Source organism: Pteropus vampyrus, unplaced genomic scaffold (assembly GCF_000151845.1).
Source record: "Pteropus vampyrus isolate Shadow unplaced genomic scaffold, Pvam_2.0 Scaffold96, whole genome shotgun sequence".
In the NCBI taxonomy this organism is placed as follows: domain Eukaryota; kingdom Metazoa; phylum Chordata; class Mammalia; order Chiroptera; family Pteropodidae; genus Pteropus; species Pteropus vampyrus.
The window spans coordinates 1,209,560-1,229,664 of NW_011888877.1; the positions used below are offsets into that span (position 1 = coordinate 1,209,560).

At 37.7% G+C, this 20,105-nt stretch overlaps 1 protein-coding gene across 7 annotated transcripts in view; it reads left to right on the forward strand.

Annotated features, from left to right (window-relative positions):
• CACNB2 (calcium voltage-gated channel auxiliary subunit beta 2) overlaps positions 1-20,105 on the forward strand; it is a 343,326-nt gene that overhangs the window by 57,585 nt on the left and 265,636 nt on the right. The window lies entirely within an intron of this gene.

Sequence of the window (20,105 nt, forward strand, 5' to 3'; positions counted from 1 at the left end):
TCTTGTCAGAAGGGCTGTAATATAACTGTTTAACTGCGACCCAGACATGTAAACACGTCCATGGGTTGACAAGCCCTTTTCTTGGCTATTTATGAGGAACTCTTGGTTCTTGATGGCAAGATTGTATGATTGCCACATCTGTTACATTTCATCAGCAGATAAACTGGAGCCAGCCTGAAGAAGGTCTGAAGTCCTTATCTGCAGTCACCTCAGCTACTTGAAAGGCAACTCTTAAGCTTACTATTTTGGAGAAGGTTTAAGTGACAGAAGATACCGTGTTTAGAGAGAAAAACCCTGAGCACAAATGAATTCTAAAGAATTCTAAGAAGTGGTAAAATAGACATCTGTATACAAACTCAGAGTGATGTTGAGCTTCTCCTGCGTGGGATCCATGGTGTATGCCGTTAGTTTGTTTGATGACTAAAATCACAGGATTTAAGCTGGAGAATGCTCATATTTAAATTGAAAGTAAGCTGTGTAGTGCAAAGCGAATGTAAATTTTCCAGATTAGCCGCCATGCCATATTACCTACAGAATTGCTTCTTTCCTTCTTTGTGGGTCATGGACTTGAGTAGATGTGAAAAATAATGTAAATGTTATGTCTTATTAATGCTTTCAAATAGATCTGTCTTAAAAATAACTTTATTTCACATGCAGAAAAATGTGGCCTTTTTTTATTTTTTATTTTTTATCCTATGCCTTAGGCCAGAAACAGTTTAAAGGCAAGATTAACATCATGGAGCACTAAAAATTTTCTTTAAAAATTGTACGTGTTTCTCCAAGGGCATTCTGCTTTAAATTACAACTTTTATTAACTTTTCAAGGAAGGTCTTCTTTTAATTTTGAAAGTCTACCTATTTTTGACTTTTACAACAGGAAACTAAAGTAAGGATGTACTTTTCCAGATATTTCCATCTTGCCTTTCTTTAACTGAATGGTTTTATAAGTTGCGATTTTGATCTGTATTACGTGACAGTGAGAGAACCTATTTGTGAATTTATAAAAGTGTTGCAGTCTTTTCACTTACGATTTACTGAGTTGGAAAGAATTAACCTATGTTAGCTGTTACGTATTTATATATAGCAAGATCAAACTTGATGTTTTGACTGTCATATTGTTTTAATTAATGCAAACAAATTTGTTTTTAGGGCAACATGATATAGTCTTTCTCGACCTAGGAATTAGTATTTAAAAATTTCATTTTCTTGAGCCATTCATGTTCCGAATATGATTTGGATACATTGAACAGGAGAAATCAAATGTAGTCTGGGGAAAAAGACCGTTTCAAGACCTCTTTTTTGGTGAAGATAAACATATTAAATTAGTTTGGATGTGCAAAAGGGAAGACAGGGTTTTTTTATCATCAACAAACTGTCAAAAGCTCTTAATGAATGTGTAAGTTCTGAAATGCATAGGAACAAAATAATAGAAGAGGATATCTTCTTTTAGACTGTCAGACACTTATGCTAATTTCTCTTAGCTAAAATTGATGAAAAAGATCCCCTCTAGGTTTATGGGAGGAGAGGATGTTCTGTCCCCCTCAGTCTGAAAGTGAACTGTTCTTCCTACCGTGCCCATTTTTTTAGTGACTCCATTAGGGAGTATGACAGGGTGAGGACCTGCCAGGTGAGCACTCAAGTTTTTAGACTGTATCGAAGTATATTCAAGTGGGTGACTGTAGTCAATTTTAAGCAAGCGTAAGTTTATCAAAAGAATAATGCAACTCCAGAATAGAGAGAAATGTACACACACATATGTATGCATGTGTCTGTGTGTATGAATACATATAACAATTTTATTATCGTTGTCGACCACATGCTAATTGATTAATATTAGAAACTGCGTATCACTCTTTATAGGATGCTCTCGGGACAATGGTGAAGAATTTTTTTTTCCCCCCACAGACTTCGAGAGTTGGCAGGCCTTGAGGTGCAATGTAAATCTGTAGAGTATTGTCATAGTTAAAAACCTGGGCTTTTGGATTACAGAGAAGACCTGGGTTTGAGTGTTGGCTCTGCTACTCGTCAGCTGTGTAACCCTGAGTTACACTTATCTTTTCTAAACCTCAGTTTCCTTATCTGAAAAGCGACTGTAGTAAAAGACTCTACCTCTTAGATTTGTTGTTAGCATCTAGGGTCACATTAATATATTATCGCTAGGGAATCCAAAATTTAAAAGTAGCTTAATTATTTCTCCCTTAACCTACCTTAATTGAGAATAAGGAACTTAAATGCTTTATAAGGAAATAGAAAATATAATATTTTGCCTGCATATTATGGAAAGTAGAATAATAGAGGTAATAATCGTATGGCTTTTGAACTCAGTATATAGATTGAGATCCCAGGTCCTCCATTTCCTGTCTGTGTGCCTTTGGACAAGTTTCTTAGCCTTTGCAAGTTCCTCTTTTCTCATCTGTCAATGGGCATCATCGTAGTAACTACTTTGTAGACTCGTGCAGATTAAATGAGATAGTGTCTGAAGCACTTGAGGAAGGGGCTGGCTCACGGGAAGGCCTCCATAAACATCAGCTACAGTAAGCCCCCACCCCTTATCCAGTTTCACTTTCCATAGTTTCAGTGACCCGTGGTCAACCGTGGTCTGGAAATATTAAATGGAAAATTCCAGAAATAAACAATTCATACGTTTTAAATTGTGCACCGTTCTGAGTCGTGTGATGAAATCTCATGCCGTCTGCTCCATCCCACCGGGATGTGAATCATCCCTCTGTCCAGCGTCTCCACCCTGTAGATGCTCTCCTCCTCCCCTCCCCCTCTCCCCATTAGTCACTTAGAAGCCAGCCTGGTTATCAGAGAGACGCCATATTCACATAACTTTTATTACTGTATATTGTTATAATTGTTCTATATCATTATTGTTAATCTTACTGTGCCTAACTTATAAATTAAACTTTGTCATAGGTATATGCATATAGGAAAAAAATAGTGTATATAGGGTTTGGTACTGGCTGTGGTTTCAAACATCCACTGGGGGTTTTGGACTTGATCTCTCTCGATTAAGGGAGGATGCTGTATTATTATTATTGTTGATATTATAAAGAAATTGGGAGAAGTATAGAGTGAATTGGTTTGAAGAAGAGGGAAACTGTTTAAAGTATTTATATCATTTTTATAGTAAACGTTTGTCAGCTATGAGTGTTGCAAATACCTCCTCCCAGTGTATGTTTTTTCCCTACTTTTTTTTCATGAGTATAAATTCTAAATTGTGGTGTTGTCAACGTTAACAGTTTTCTCCTTTGTTTTCCACTTCTCATCTTGTAAGAAATCCTTCCCTAGTAGTAGAAGGGCATACAGATATTCTTCTATACTTATTCCTAAAGATTTAAAAAATCGTACTTATTTGTGCTTACGATATCAGGTAGAGATCTAATTTCATGTTTTCTGTTTGGACAGTGAATTGTTCCAGGGCCACTTATTCAGTGATCTTCCCCCCACAGAACAGCTCCGTCAAAATATCAAGCTCGTATTCTGACTTTATTTTTGTTTGCTTTTAAGGTTTTATTTCGAAAATAGAACTTCAGGGGGAAAAAAAGTGTAATTCCACCTTTCAAAATTAAAATCACCGGATCCGAAGTCAGGAGACATGGGTTATGAACCAGAGTGAGAGTAAGAGCCGAGATATACCAGTCAATGATATAATACGGTGTACACAAACTGGGTCAAGTGTTCGACATTTGGGCTTTGAGCGTAAGTTCAGATTCCACCATTTCAGGAGTTCGTGGTCAAGCTCATAAGAAAGAAAGGCCATAGCAGACCCTGCCTCCGTAAAAGATCACCTCAGGCGACTGGAATGTCGCTGTGGGAGCATTGTGGTCAAAACTCATTCCTGGTTTGTTCGTCTGTGGCCCTTGGTAGCCAGTCAGTTGGCTCAAAGTCTGGCTACAGAGGGAACCGCTGGGGCTGCTTTCCTCATAAAGGGGCCGGGGTGGGGCAACCTCGTGGGATGGCACGGACTCAGCTCAGCAACGTGAGTCATTAACCTCTTGGACCTTGGCTTGCCCTTCTACGAAGCAAAAAAGCACGGAGCAGGTGATTTCTCATGCTTTCGGTTTTTGAGCGTACGTGGTATGTAATTATGCGTATATTATATGTAATTATAGACGTCAGTCATCGTAGAACCAAAGAGCTGGCCGGCGGCCTTCAGGATCCGTTAGATGACCTTATCTTGGCTCTTTCGAAAACGGGCGCTGTTTCATTTCATAATGCCTGAACGCCATGTTTGAAATAAATGTCAGTTTAATTTTGGAGGGCTCAAAAACACTATGTTTTGAATAATTTCCCTCATTTTGTTCCATAATGTAAATTATCCTCAAACAAACAAACAAACAAACAAAAAAAACCTTTAGTAAAATGCCACTGGTCAAAATGTGTTCTACTTGATGGATGTGTTTTCAGTGACACATGTCAAACTTTCAGAGCCCCTTAGTGAGCAAGGTTGCTATAGACTACGAGGTGGGAAATTATTTGTTGATTTCTAGCACTATGGTCATAAACACCCCCCAAAATATCTTTGTTTAGGGTTACTTGTGAAGAAATATAGTATAATGGCTCAGAGAACCACCTCTGGAGTCGGATCAGAGTTTCAGTAGTCACGAACTAAGAGGGTGACCCTGTATAAGTTGACTTCTCTAAGCCTTTGACTATTTTCTTTTTCTATAAAATGAAGATAATAAGAATAATTCATTCACATGGCTCTAATTTTTTTTAATGAGATAGTGCGTGTAAAATACTAAATATTAGGTCACATAGTAACTCATCAATACATGCTAGCTAATTATATTATTGATGTATTTGTAGAATTCTCAATTTATTTTTACTTATTAAATTAAAAATCACTGTACAGATACAACTCACCCTGAACTCTTACCCACTGACTACAGAGTTTTTTCTTTTTATTTCCCCAAACTCTAAATATCTATATACAGAGTTAATATTATTTACTTCTAACACTTATTTGATCTGGATCAGATTTTGCCTTTAAAAGGTGACTCCTCTTTTATCATTTACATATGGTGAAAAACAGACTGAAAAGATAGACAAGCTTATAAAAATCTTTTTCTAATATTCACCTACTTTCGTGAGTAATAATCCAAAAATATTTTTGGAAGTTCAATGTCCAAAAGAGAAGTTCTGAGTTTTGTATTATTAAAAAAAAAGTTCCATCTCTTATAAATAAGGAAGTGTTATCAAATCCTTTATTATGCTTCTTACAGCTCAGACTCCTCTGTCTGAGGTAACAGGATAAACAGGTATTTTCACAGATGCTGGAACAGGGCAGGCGTGCCCCCATGACTGCACAGGCAAGGAAAGTAGTAGTTATTCAGTTGATGCAGCCATCGATAACAAGAAACAAAAAGCCAAGAGTTCTGATACTGAAGACAAAAATCTATTCTATGAAACTTCTTGATTTCTAGCCTACATTAGTGGAATTACCCCCATATATGTCGACTTGAACTCACTCTCATGTGCAAACAATCTTGGCTGTTAATAATTATGTATTTTACTCAACACAGTAAATTTTTTATTAGATTTATCTAGCAAGTGAATGTAGATTTTTTGCCAAGAAATTCGCATGATATTTTCCATGCAGTCATCCTTGTTCTAAGCTTTTTTTAATATTGCATTTTTACAAGGAATTTTTCCTAGTAGTAGTTACTAAAATACATAAAAGACTGCCTATTAAATCTTTTTTAAATAAAAGATTAATTCTTGGTAATTTCCTCAGATTATCATAAACTTTCTTTTCTGAACAAGAAACATTTTTTAAAATTTCAATTAATAATAATACAGTTTTAACAAATGCATCATAAACCTCTGCTCATCCATTATTTATTTCATTTCATTCTGTGATTAGAGGTTAGCAACCTGTGAACACAGAAGAAATTATTAATGATAAGGTGGGTTACTTTCTAAACTACATCAAACTCAAAAACATGTTTTTCATAAACTCTCCCTAGTACTTTTTATTTTTTCTGTTACAATGTGTATTTATATTGAAATTTACCTTTTTTTCCCCAAGAGTGTGGAGTACATTTAAGTAGGAAATTGTTCGTTTTGTTTTCAGATAAACGAAGTAAAATTGTATGTATGTGTGAATGTCCTTAAAGATATTTGGTGCCTACGTCATTTAATTTCAAAACCATAAAATGGGTGAACCAGAGAATTAATGACTTAAAGGACTGAAATGATTGAAAGGTTATTAGTCTCTCTCATGCCTTTTACTGCACTCAAACACACAGGATTTCCAAAATTTTGCTTCCATTGTTTACAACCTGTCATGCTACTGTTGCTCTTTATACTGTTATATATATAACTAAACTTTTATTTCACACCTACATCTTTTGATTGAGTGTTTCTGTGGAAGCACTCAACCTTCTTCTGAAAGGGTCCACATCTCAGTTCCTGTTACTTTATTTCAAATTTGCCTTTTAAAAAAAAAAAAAAAATTGCAGAGGATCCTGGGAGTGACTTGGAAGTGAGTGTTTCTGTTGGATTGAATTAAAAACAGAGGACCTCGACTTCTGCCTCGATTCTACCTTACACAGGGACGATGTGAAAAATATTTAACAATATATAAGATGGCAACAACAGATCAGGAATGTCACTCAGCGTAACTTTGCAGAGACAGCTGGTAACTCTTGTATAATTTTTGGGTCCTGGTTTTAGTATTGCAACGGTCGGAATGGCTGTGCCTGTTTCTGCTGGCTTAGTATCCCGATGTCGGTCACATTAACTCCAGGATAATTTGCCCAGATTGCGATAGAGAAAGGCGGTATTTAATACTGATGATTACAAGAAAAGTAATAATGACCTACAGGCCTTGAGTTTTTAAGAAAAGAAAAAATTTGGTGAAAAATCATCGAGCCTTATTGGCTGTGCAATGCTAACCCTACAGGGCCACTGTTATGCCCATTGGGATAAAAAGTGGACTGAGTGCTTCCTCACATTGTTTTCAGGTTCCCATTGTGCCATTTTACAGGAGCAGTGACATCTAGTGTTCCCTCCCAAGACAGCCGTGTCTCTGAGCTAAGTCACTATTTCAGAAGTAGCCTGTGAACTGATTACTTCATCCAGGGCCCGATTTTCACCATTTTGGAAGCACATTAAATTAATCTAAGTCAGGGGCCTGTTTTGTTCCAGATTTTCACAACCGCTTGGGCAGGTCTGGCTGGGAGGCCAGACATTTTCTCGTGTTGTGGCCCAGCTCCACACCGGACTCGGCTCAGAGGTCCCCTGGGAATGAGGCATTTCTGGGACTAATCTGAGAATTTGCAAAGAATTTCAAGTGAGCACAAAACTACTTTTACTGAAAACAGGGCACAAATGTAAGCCTAGAAGCCCAGCCTTTCCTCCTAATGCATTATGACCAAAAAAACAAACAAACAAACAAACAAAAAACCCCAAACGGTCATTTTGTATTAGGTGTGATTGGAAAGCTCTTAAATGAAAATGAAAACTCACCAAAATCTCTTATGACTATACGTGTCCTGACTTTTGCCGCTCTTTATCAGATCATTTTTTTTTTTAAATGTTTGGGGTTTCATGAATATGTATTTTATTTGTCCCGCCGGTGAGCACAGCACTAAGGAGTTGAGTGAGTCTGAATAGGAGAAAGATTCTTTAAACTGATGAGTCTTCCCCACCCCTCCCCTCTCCCGTCTTCATCGTCCACTGCTGACGCCATGTTGATAATCAAGAGCGACCTGCGGTTTTTGTTCTAGCTTCTGTTTTCAGTCCGGTGTTGGTGGAGGGTAGATTATATCATTTCTTATTTGGATCAATTCTCAATGCTTTTCTTGCAAACAGTGGGGCTTGTGGTCCTGTGTACCTTCGAGATTTCTAGTCTTTGCCATGCTGTAATTTTCCTTTTAATTTGAAACAAGTCTTGAAGTCGTCTCTGAAATTCTCGAGTATGAAACTCTCTCTCGTAGAGTCTGTAGAAGACTTTTTCCATAGGACCTGTCAGCCTCTTCAGTTTTAAGCAGAAGCAAAAAGTGCATGGTTGTTTCATTACTATGGGCACGTCCCACGATTACAGTTCTGTGTGCCATTATTGTCACCGGACTTGGTCAATATCAGTCATTCTGTACTAGAATCCCTCTCAGTGATTTAAAAACATTCAGTGGTAGCGTTTTGTTTGTTTGTTTAACTCAAAGCTTGTACAGAGTAACACAAATGCTAACTTCTGTTTCTTGAGGTTGGGGGGAAAAAGGCTGAAGCGCCATCTACTGGTTCCTTTACTCACACTTCCTATGGTTTTAAAAAAATTCTTTTATGTGAAATTCAGCCATTCCTTAACCTCTGCACGTTCCAAAACAGAGATCTCATGAAAAGTTTCTTAAAAGCCAACACAAATAGTTCTATTGGGTTATAGATTTCTGCTAGGCAGTGGGGCCATTGACAACATAGATGTATGACCCAGTCAGGGTGAAGTTGCTTTAAGTGAGTTTCTTTAACCAGGCCATTGATTTGGCCCAAGTTAACCAATTTCCTAGTGATAACCCAGAGATCCTTCTTGCATTGTGAAAGGAAGCTCTAAATTCAATCATTTCTTCATACATTTACTAAACAAATATTTCCTTTGCATGTGCTGTGAGCCAGGCACGAGGGATCCATCAGCATACATCCTTGTTACCCTGTCTCCATCCCAGGAAATGCCTGTCCCTAAATCACCTTATGTGGTCTTTCTTTACTTGAGATAGTTGTACATATTCTAGTTTTTCAGTTGGAGTTTCACAATATTATGAAGAGCCCCTTGAATCTTTGCTATCATTCTTTGTTATGATTAACGTGGCATTTTATCCCTGTATTATATTTTGGGGAACATTCTAAGGGTTCAGGGGAGAACTGAATGCTAACACATTGTATGCTTGGGACTGTGATGGCAAAGGTCTGGGGTAGGCCACTTCTGTGTAACATGACATTGCCATTTTAGTATAAATATTCTTTAAAATAAATATTCTTTGACCAATCTGTAAGAAATATCAATTCTTTGTAAGAGTTTTTCTTACTAAACTCTGAAACTATTTTTGCCATTAATGGGATGACAATATACCACTTTGACTCATCAATTCAACAAAACAATCTATTGATTGAGTCAGACAACTGATTTGCTTTCCCATTCTATTGATCTCCATAGAATCTAATTCAGTTCAATCCATTTTAAATGGTAAAAGTATAGATTCTTTAAATTTTGGATCCCAAGGGACATTAAATGTTCTCAGTTGTACCTTTTTCCTTCCTTAGTTGAGAAAAATAGAGGGCCAACGAGATTTTTCTGATGTCCAGCATGACTATTCAATCAGCTGTGTGTGTGTCTCAAATTGATCTCCTCTTGAAAATACTCCAGAATTCAGAAGTGTTTTTCCACTCCTGTCCTTACGAGAAGACAAATGAATTTCATACATTTGCTGGTTATAACTTGTTCCTTTTTTTGTCTCAAATATCAAATGACTCAGCAGTCATTCTCTGAGGGTGGGGAAGTAAGTGATTAAGCTGGTGGTGAAAAACATTAGAGTCAGATGACCTGATAATTTAGTTTCCAGGTGCTATTGGCAGAGATGTTTGACCTTCTCAGAAAGATCAGCCTCTAAGGACTATTAACTTTTAAATATAGTTATTAGAGAATGCTGTTCCTAATCCTGATGCATATACTTTGTAATAAATTGTCAAAGACAGGAATAGACTAACACGGATATATTAGAAATTTTGTCTGGCTCTACGTTATCACTTATAGCTTAAATAGCCAACTGGGGGCATCCTTTGGAATATGAGAACTTGGGGAAATTCTGGTATTATATTCTAATTATTCTTTACATTTACATTTCCCTAAAGTTCAATAGCTTCCGTTATTCATCTTATCTCTGTCTTATCTCTGGCATCTTTTACTTTAAATCTCAGCTCTTCTTCTTAACTAAATACTCATTGGATATTATCTCTGTTTATTTCTCCAGTCTAGAGGAGCCTAAAGGATGACGTTTGAATTTTTCAGTTTTATAGGAAAATACAAATAATCTCCTTTGTGATGTAGAGAATTTAACCTGGATTGGGGCTGGTGCAATTCTGTCTGTCTGGCTGCTTTGTTCTAGTTAGAGACTGTGCTCAACTGAGAGAGGAGAGAGACAAACACACTAGGCAACTTTACAGCCACTTCTTAGGGGTACTGCCCAAAGGTCTTCATCCTTTTCCTCAAGACTTAAGAATTTTCAGAACTTCATACCTGCTTATATCCCAGTGCAAGTATATAAACTCATTGTAAGACCAACTGACAATATTGATTGTGTCATGGAGCAATATGGAAATTAAGAATTTACTATTACTCATGTCATACTCACATTTGCTAATTCCTGGAACTATGGCTTTTTTTTTTTTTCTATCAGAATTCGTTAGATATCTCACAATTAAAAAAAAAAAACTTTTTTTTGCTCGTGAGCACTTAAAAGCATTTTTTAAAGACCTTATAGATCCATTAAAAAAGAAAATGTTTAAAAAGAATATCTTGTTCTCCCCTAGCATAGTTTGCCTTTTATTCATTGAAACCAGTCCAGAATCTTGGACTGCATTTTGTATCATATTTTCATCAAAAACTACAGCGTTTACTTTTTCAAAGTAACATCAACTAAAACTTGGTATTGAAGAAGAGTTTCTCTTTTCAGAAGTATTCTAGCTAATGAATGAAGGAGAGAGCAAAGAATTAGAATCTCACCATTCTGCAATCCTAGTGGCTGATTGGCTGTAGGCAGTGATATCAGTAGCTGCTAACTTCACAAAGGAAGGAAAAACCTGTCATATATCCCTCCTGTTGGGAACACCCTATCACCCATGAAGCGTCCTTGCCAAATTCAAATAGAAATCTGATCAAACCTCTAGATATAACTAGCAGTCTACACTGGACCATATGAAACCACAATACAGGGATGCAAAATCCAGAATGTGTAAAACCCTGCAAGACAAATCACTAGTTTTCTTCAACCAAATTGCCAAGGGGACAGCAGGAAGAGAGAGATGGTGGGGAACCTGCAGATTAAAGAAATTTGAGACGCAGCAACCAGTTGCAATGTATAGATCTTATTTAGATCCTGATTTAAATAAAAAAAGTAAAAAAAAACGCTATAAGACAATAGGGAAATGTGAATACAGGCTGGATATTTGCCAAGATTAAAGAATTACTGTTAATTTTGTAGTTTATGATAATGGTTCTTGTTATTAGATTCTTTTAAAATGGTACCAATCTTTTAGAGATGTATGCTGAAATATGAATGAATGAAATGAAAAGGGTAGTATTAAAATTTAAAAGCACATCGAATATCAATTATGTGAAACTTTTCTCAATGTTATGCTTTCATTCTGCTGTTAACTTATTTCCTTCAAGTGTTCTATATATTACATAAATGACTCATAAGTCCCATCTGACACTACTGGAGAATGCTTTTTGTTGTGTTGTCAATCATACACGTATGTTACAGGCATGACACACACATGAAATCATTTAAATAGGATTCTGAGAATTACTAATTCTGCTTCGTAAAGAATTCTTTGATTTTCATACTTTTGCTTAATCCCTGCATATCTGATCTTCGAACGTGAACTGTGGTTTAAATTGTATCCTCAACATCTTGTACTGATGTAATACTGAATATAGGTAATTGATATAGATCATCACAACTCCACAGCATGTAGACTATCGTTTTCATTGAAAAGCCTAGTCAGAGACAAGCATCTAGCCAGTATTTGCTGAATGAGTAAATGAAATTTCACTTATATATTAGTTTTTTTTGCAAAAACAAAAGAATGTTATACTCTTCATACATTCCTCTTATTCAATGATTTCTGATTATGTATTTTATGAGATTTTTAAGAATAATCATTATAATAAAACTACTACTTTTTAATACTTATGCAGGAAAGCATACATTTTCTTACATTAAGAAACTTTCTTTTATTTTAAAAAGAATGCTTTTTCTTTATAAACTATTAAAAAGTCACCAATGAAGAATTCAAAACTACTTCGCAAAAATCCTTATTTCATTACCAGACACAACCGCTATTAATATTTTTATTTCTGTCTTTTTAAAAATAAAGCTGTAATCATACTAAGAAACATTCCTGCCTTCAATTTTTGAGACAAAATCGTCTTGCATAAATGTTTATTTTTCCTCTTGGTATTTTCTCTAATAAAACGGGCACTTCCGAGCTTTCTAGAAAATGGGAAATCCTCTATTCTGTAAAATATGTACAAAAGATAGACAGCAAGCACACTCAACACTTTCCAGTAACATATCACTACATCTTTAAAAAAAAATCTGTTTTTAAATTTTTTAAAATTTATTTATTTTTTTTTGCCCTGAGAACAATGGAGCTATTTCAATTTCTAGAAAGAGTGAGGTTTAATTTGATAACTACTACTTTTAGGTGGACCTCTAGATTAGTACTAAGAACAAATTATACCACAATGTAAAACAAATAAAATATTGCTATTCGTCCTATGCAGCGCATTCCTTCCCTAAACTGCTCTTAATGAATGCCACTGTTATGTTTTGTCTTGGCGTTGAATGGCCGCTAGAATCCAGACCATATCTTCCATATCTTTTACATTAAACACAGCGAAACTCGAACTCAATCCTTTTGGCCTTAAACTCTATGAAAACCTTCTGCGTGTTCTCTCCTTCCTCCCTCTCTCAATGTCTTCTTTCCAAACCAAGTTCTAATTCGTTTCTAGTCTCAAAGCTCAGCATGCAAATAGGAAACAGGCTTACACAATTAGAGAAAAAGTCACTTTTGAGTGATTTTTTAAAAAATAAAATTAAAGGAATTCCATTCCATTTGATAAGGCTGCCTGACTCCAACAGTCCCTCATTTTGTAGTTGCTTTGCACTTGCCAAAGCATCCTTTTCTCTAACCCATGAAGGGCTGGAGCAGATGTCAATCATATTTTAGTGAGACTTAAGCAATCGGGCACCTCAGATCAGGCGAAATGGCTTGTCCTGGATGGAGCCTGGATGAGAAGTGGGCCATTACCCATAGTCCCCTGCATCAGAGAGTTGCAGGTTATACTTGGGGACAGGTGGCATATGTCCCACAGCCATGACCAACCAGTGTTTCTTGGAGTTCAGTCTACTGTCGCTCATTCCTCCAAGGTGATAACTTTCTAGCAGGCTTCCATGGGCTGCTGAGCCAAGCTGAGGTAAAGAAAGCCGAGCCCCCAGCTGGCAGGATCACACATTAGTCACACGGCCTGAGCCTGACTCCCACTCTGCCCTGTCCCATCTGCATCTTGGCCCAAATGCTCATCTCCACCCTGGCCCACTACCTTTCCAGATGGGTTTAGCGTGGGCAACCATCGTGTCTGCATTCTTACTGAATTTTTATTCAGTGCACACATTTTATATGTCATCTCAAAATATTAACAGTAGCCTTTCCCAGGAAATGTTCTGTCCGCCATCTTACAGAACAGGAAACTGGGGTTTTGAGAAAAGTGACCTCAGTCAAGACACTGCACGCAGGCAATGTGTCGATAATCATTCAGAGAATATTCAGATATTGCAGGCATTTTCTCGGGGGCAGGCTGGCAGTGACGAGGGATGCTTTTACATTTGTATTCACTGGTATTGGCCACTTCAGCAGGTGTTTTCTCAGTTTTGTAAGAGTTACCAAGATTCCTGGGATCTTTTCCCAGATTATTTTAGTGACATTTTTTTAATGCCTCTTATAGACCAGTCCTCTGCTTCCCACCCCTTAGTTTGCTCTGACCCCAGGCTATGTAGGTGGTAAGCGGCAGAGGGGGCGTTTCAGGCCTGATCTTCCTGTGTTCTCTGCTTTTATCATCTGCCAGCATAAGAGTCACGAATGTGATCTAATCATTGTTGATGAGTCAGCTAAATAAACATCGATTGAGTGGCTCCTCTGTGTCTTACATTTATGTATTGTTTTACAGTTTACGTAGAGTTTTCACAGCTATAATCCGCTTTCAAATCTCACCCAGAAACACATGAAAGAGGCAGGCCAGGAGATATCACAGCCAGCCCCCTTCACACGCAGCATAGTCTCCTGAGTCCAGACACTCCCATCTCTTAACTCCAAGTTTTGTGACACTGTATAGTTCCTGTGTTATTTTTTTAAGTAAGTCTATTTTAAAAATTTTTTTATTTGTAATGAGGTATAATTGACAAAGAACATTATATTAACTTCAGATGTACAACATAATGGTTCAATACTGTGAAATGATCACCATATATCTAAGTTAACATCCATTACCACTCAGTTACTGAATTTTTTTTTCTTGTGATGAGAATGTTTAAGATCTACTCTCTTAGCAAATATGCAGTATAGTATTATTAACCGTCGTCACCATGCTGCACATCACAGCCCCAGGACTTATTTATTTTATAACTTGAAGTTTGTACCTTTTGACCCTCTTCACCTGTTTGACCCATCCCTCCACTCCTGCCTCTGGCAATAACCAATCCATTCTCTCTATTGATGAGTGTGGATTACGTTTGTTTTTTAGAAGCCACATATAAGTGAAATGATGTGCTATTTGTCTTTTTCTGATATTTCGTTTAGCATTATGCCCTCTAGGTCTATCCCTGTTGTCACAAGTGGCTAGATTTCTGAGTTTTATGACTGAATAATATTTGATTGTGTGTGTCTATGTGTGACACTTTCTTTATCCATTCATCTGTGGATGGGCACTGGTTGTTTTCATATCTTGGCTATTATAAATAATGCCATAATGAACATGGGGATGCATATACCTTTTTGAATTAGTGTTTTCATTTTCTTCGGATAAATACCCAGAAATGGAATTGCTAGATCATATGTTGGTTCTATTTTTAATTTTTTAAGGAACCTCCATACTGTTTTCCATAGTGGCTGTACCAATTTAAATTCCCACCAAAAGTGCACGAGGGTTCTCTTTTCTCTACATCTTTGCCAACACTTGTCATTTCTTGTCTTTTTGATAACAGCCATTCTAACAGGCGTGAAGTGACATCTCACTGTGGTTTTCAGGGGCACTTCCCTGATGATTGGTGATGTCGAACATGTTTTTGTGCACCTGTTGGCCATCTCTTATGTCTCGGTTCTTGCATTATTTGGTTTCTTTTAGATGGTGCTACCATCAAGCCTGGAGTAAGAAAAAAAGGGGTGGGAGAAGGAGAGAGGGTTACTTAGTAGCTGCAATTTCAAAACATGGAGAATGGCCAGTTACATGAAACACCCATAGCTCTACGGATGTCATTAGCAGCCCACATTCGAGGCAGAAGAGGAAATCTTCCTTCCGAAAAGACTATGATAACACATTTCGTGAAATGATAGTAAGAATTTCATATAATGGGGTCAGAAAAGCTTTACAGAGCTGATGACGCTAGCACTGGGTCTTGATGTGTGATTCTGAATTTACCCAAAGCAAAAGGGGGAGGGGGAAGAAAGGCCTTCCTTACGGGGAGAATAGGGGACACGCTCAGAGGCGGCATGGGGAATGGAAAGTTCAGGAATGGGGAGTGCTGGGCGGGAGGGAAGCATGAGGCGTAGGTGGAGGAGTGGCAACAGCCCCTGGAGGCTTTTATGTCAGAGGTTATATAATCAAAGAGATGGATGACAGCAATGACCTAGTCAGAAGGATGGACCGAGAGAGAAGGGAAGCTCACGGACCGGGTACTCACGTCCTTTCAATTCACTCCTTAACTTCATCGTAACAAACTTGTTTATCAGAAGAGGGAGAGGAAGCGAGTGGTATCTTCAGTGTATCTTCTGCAAAGAGAAAAAGCTAGCAGTCAGCATTTTTACATTCTCTCAAGTGAGAAAGGCAACCTTTTCCACTAAGCGTTGCTTCATATACAAATGAACACAATCAAAAGGTTTGATTATTTGATGACTCGTTTAAAAAATAATACATTGTTATTAGACAAAGATGGAAGTCATCTCATTCATGCTCCAAGGCAGTATGGAGGAATATTGGAGTTCTATTCTGCCAGGTCCTTGCTGTGCGACCTTGGGTGTGTTGCGCAGTGTGGATATAGCACTTGGAACAGAGCATGGGGACAAAGATCAGTCTATGACTGGTGGTTCTGCACCAGCCGTGCTTTAAGTGAAGTGCCCAATTTTCTTTCTTTTCTCATGTTCTTCATTTAATGGATTTCTTTGTCATTTTAACAATCATTTTTACAGTGAAGATACACATAAGATAAAATATCTCAGTTGTGTTTCTTATGTAGTCATGTGAGTAGCATTACTGTGATTAGTATGAGAAATTAGTATTATGCATTAGTATGAGTAGTCTTGGTACGTTAACGAAAAAGACCAGAATGTGGCCAATCTGAGAACTAAATCCACAATTTCAGTTACATGATTTTATTTATTCTTAGAAAACAAGAATGATTATTCCCATACTCAGGGATTGAGGCAGAAGTTCAAAACTTTAGTTGTATTTCTGCTTGGGAAAATAGCAGAGATCTAAAATTAGTCTTATAAGACCACAGATATGTACCCTGCCAAATTTAATGTGGGATTTTAAAGTTCATGGAGTTAAATAGTTCAAAGTAGCACTGTTCAAAGCAAATAGAAAATGCACTTTTGAACATCTTCTCAGTTTTGTTTGGTAAGATCAAAATCATTTAAGGAATGTATCTCCACTTTTATGATAATGATACTTAAAATATTTTGGAGTCACGAAAAATATATTAAATATTAAAATACTAACAAAACAAGAAGGTTTTTTTTTTTAAAGGAATTTATTTAGTAGGTGCCATATTTGTTATGTCAAAACGAAACACTCCTCTTTGTGATATAAGTTCCTAAATCTTAGCTTGAGATTTACACATGTTAGTTTGTCGTTGTGTTTGGCCATGATGAGTGTTAAAGCTACAATGTTAGAACACTTTTTTAAAGGATATTCATGATTGATTTATTTCTATTTTATGTAGTCGAATAAATCTGAATTGAGGTATAATGAAATAAAATGAGTTATAGCAGTAGTCCGACCAGTTGAAAAATCTGAATAACGGCATGGAGCTTCTTTAGTATTGGAGCTAGGTATCCATTTTTGAAGAGAAAAGAAAAAAAAAAGCAAAGAAGAATCTCGTGATGTAATTCTCTAAGTCAACATGACATTTCTTAGTGAATTCAGGTGACAGCGGTTATTTTAACCGGACTCTTTCAGTGACTGATTCTTAGTTCATTGATTGTGTTTCAGGAACATTGCAGCTCTAACAACTATAACCGGCAATGACCGGCATCATATTTTACATAGTAAGTTCAAAAGGGCCAAGTCCTTATTAGACAAAAGGCAGGCGAGGAACGCAGCATCCCCAACATTCTCATTCCCCAGTACAAACGATCCCCTCCGAATGGAATGGGAGATGACAAAATGGTAGAACTGTCAGAAACGTCTCAAATCAACAATGTACATTTCTGTAATCATGTAAAATTTCCTCGAACTTGGAAGTCAAAACAAAAAGGATAAGCTTCATCTTGAGGAGAAACCATCTTCTATCACACTCATCTGTGACCCCAGTCTTTTTTTTTTTTCATATTATTAGTAAACAGACAAATGAACATTACTGTGGTTTGATGGTAACTATTCCCAGGAGATAAAGACATCCAGTAGCCCCAGTGTACAGTACATGTTTTCATGTGCTAGTTTTTTGAGATTTAGAAAACTTTCAAGATGTATTGAATGGGAAGGACAGATAGAGAATGAAATCAGGAGGGAAAAAACTAATTTTCTCCTGGAAAAATCTATCAATGTCTGAAGTAAAACATACCCTTCTTAAAGAATCATAGACATTCAGATCTAGAAGGAATGTTGAACATCGTTTGGTCAAATCTTAACTTATTAGTAAAATTTTTTTTTCTCTCATTTTTTTTTTTTTTGGTCAAGAGTAACCCAAATAGTTTTTCCTCAAGTAGATAGAGAGTACAACCACACCCTTAGTCCAGGGGTAGGACCCAGCTATAGTGTACAGTGGTGACATGCTACCAGATCCCCAGGGTCCCTTATTGGTGCTGTGTGCCCTTCCTCAGCCTCAGTGCTTTCACTCCTGACCTAGGCACCTGTGACTCTCTTTCAAGTGTCATCCTATTGCCCTTGGGGCCACTTTGCATCCTGGGGAGCATTGGGGTGGGAGCGGGGGCTTAGCCAGGAGCTGACCGGTCGGAGGTATAAAGGCCAGCTCGTTGCCTCAAGTTGGGGCAAACTTCTAGAGAAAGAATTCACACTCCAGCACTTCCCTGTGGGATTGGGCTGGGGCCAGTTCTCTGCTTGAGGTCCCGTGCTGTTCAGCTGTCTCTGTCCTGCTTCTTCCACTCAGTTTTTCTTGGCATCACTTCCTCTGAAGAAGTCACCTGCCCCTGCATCCTCATCTCAAGGTCTGCTTCCAGGGAGGGTGCCCTCCGACGCCAGGAGGCGTTTGTGGAATGAATGAAGGGATAGTTCCCGAATCCCTGCCCTAGAGGGGTGAATGAAACAACACGTGGCTGAAGGAAAGCTGCTCTGTTGTTGTTTTTTAACTGATCAGCTAGTCCCTTTTTTATGTTAATGCAGTTCTAAAGATAATTACAAATCTTAGGTGACTCAGAACATAATTTTGAATGTTGGCTGGGAGCAAGATGGCGTGCCGATGTGTTAGAATATGTGTGTATGAGACAAGTATGAATGGAAATGTTGAAAAACACAAAGTTTGTGAGAAACCATGATGTTTCCCTAATTCTTCTCCTTTTAAACTGACATCTAAAATTGAGTTCATTACTTAAAAGAGAAATGAAAATTAACTTGATCTTTAAAGAGAAATAAGTCTGTCAGTCCTGGAAGACTATGGGTACTTGGGCAGGAAAATTCATATTCAGAGTCTGGGATGGGACCTCTCCCAACATTAGAATTCTTTGTCAAGGGGGTTTCGTCACCAAATCAGATATCTCATGGAGTGAGGACATAGAAGGTCACTGCGGACATGGCGGCAGTCCCAGTTCCAAGAGGAACGAGAAACGCAGCAGGTACATATACTAAGTTGTTTTACCACAAGACACTTAAGTTATCATTTTAAGTCCCCCCTGAACTGGCCCTGAACCGTGGGAGGGATGTCTGAGAAGGAGCAAGTTGCATTATGCTTCTGCGGCTTGTAAACAACCGTCCTGTACGTGAGGTTTTCGAAAAAGAAACGCACTGTCCTGTGACGGTATGTATCATACGCAGCCTGGGTCAGTTAGGGAAGGAAGAAGAGGAAGGTTAGAAGGCTGAAATGAAAGGATACTTCTCAGAACTTCGGGTTTTGAATATTCTAACAGCCTGTGTGGAAATAGCTCCAGCTAGGAATGGTCAAAATGCAAATTAAAGACCCATTGCCCTGAATCTTACTTAGTTGCCATAATGCAGGGCTCATGGTGGCGTGGTCAGTCAACTATTTCGTCTTGTGCATCTTTTGCACATACAGCTGGTCCTCGAATAATGCCATTTAGTCTAACATCATTTTCTTATAACTTTGATGAGACGCCTTAGGAATGTAACTCTTGTTTATATCGATTAGCCTATGGTAAAATTGGTTTTGTTTTGTGTCATTTCACTGCAGTTCCAAGAACCTATCGATGGTGTTAAGTGAGGACTTATCGTATTTGAATCCTCTCTTCAACTAGCCTGCCATCTCTTTCAGAGCATGTGCAATAATACACTGTCGTCTGTTCCGTATCCATTGTTCTTTAGCTGGCACCTTAAGTGGCACTTCATAAAAACTTGCCGTACAGTTTTCGATCGATAACTTCACCTTTAAAATAGAAACTTTGTTCTTTATGTGATTTGGGAGTAAAGAATGACAAAGACATACCTTTCTAAATGCAGTTCTTCTGTCCTCCCTGACTTTCTGAGAGTCCTGATTGCTTCCCGTTTCTTTTATTCAGGACTCAAACTAGGAGTTACAGCCCTCAGCACATGCCCGGTCTAAACCTCTTTGTCAGCATCAAGAAGTATTTTTCTTTTGTGAAACTCTTAGCAGCGCTAGTGATAATATTCACATAAACCCATAGTTGGAATGGACCAAATCCACCCCATCACATCTGTGAATGCCTTATCTTGGAAGTTTTCCTCTGCTGTTTTTCTTT